Raw genomic sequence first — 1,196 nt, 5'->3', positions numbered from 1 at the left:
TGCCTCAAAGCCAGGTCCAATACAGTGGGCCCAGGCTAGCAGGCCTACCTTGAGTAAAGGGGTGGAGGCTGGAGAGACTGAAGCCCCAACAGTGATGGTAACACCTGCAAAGCTTGAGGTGTGGTGTAGGGAATATTTGGAACCCTACAATTAGCTCTTTAAAGCTTGAGGTGCCCTGCATCAGCACAATTATACAGTGAGGCCCAGCAAGGGGTGTGAGGACCCTAGTGGGGTTCAGCTGCACTGGGACTCATGCAAAGGACCTTGGACAGCCTCTCTTATTTTCTTTATTCCATCAAGGTGTGACAGATGAGAAGGGAAGGTGCACTAGGGCCAGAGTGGGGCATGGTTGCAGAGGCACCAGGAGGCGGCATGGCCACCACTAGAACACTGATGTGCTACAATGAGTTCTGATTTAATATCCCTTTGCATCAATTGGAGAACAGTATTTTTTCCTTAAGCAAGGAAAACTAAAGGCAAGCAAAATGTTTCCTATGTTTATGGTTAACAAACTAAAACAATGTGATATGTGAGAAGAACAGATTAAAGTGATTAAGAAGAACACTTAACAGATCTTGTGGTTTGAAACTTGCTCTGCTTTGTCAGAGCTGGCTGGGAGATGCAGAACATGGGAATTGTCACATGAATCATGCTGATGCATCACCAGTGTGCTGAGAGAACCTCATACTGGACATAAATTAAATAGCTAGGCCACTGGGGGATTCTCTTCTAACCCCTTTATTAGAAGTTGGCCTAAGTTCTGAAGCATGAAAACTCTTATTCCCTGATCTAATGTAACTCATTATCCATATAAGTGTCCAATCCTCCCCTCCACCCCATTCTAGCTTCTGCTGTATTGTCTGTGCCTTGTAGATCTTTATTTCTATAAGAAACAAACAAATGGAACCAGGCTACTGAGTGGTATGAATATGAGCAAGAAGGGTGAGAGTGTCATGAAATAAGCTTTCTAGCTGTAGCTACGTGCTATTTAATAGCACGTTTTACTGACAGCTGTGCACAAAGCTTCTTTAGATTTGGTATGTCAGCAGCTGAGAAGCTTGGCTTTCAGTCACTACAGGAGGCTTAACTAAAATAAGCCTTCACCTTGAGGTCTTGTCTTTTTAAGCAAAACAGTTGCCAGCAAGCTTCTTTACCAGCTCCCCCCCCCCCCCCCCCAAAAAAAAAAAAAAAAAAAA

This window comes from Gavialis gangeticus, unplaced genomic scaffold (genome assembly GCF_001723915.1).
Source record: "Gavialis gangeticus isolate Ggan-Ray unplaced genomic scaffold, GavGan_comp1, whole genome shotgun sequence".
In the NCBI taxonomy this organism is placed as follows: Eukaryota; Metazoa; Chordata; order Crocodylia; family Gavialidae; genus Gavialis; species Gavialis gangeticus.
Note: the sequence above shows the minus strand (reverse complement) of the source record.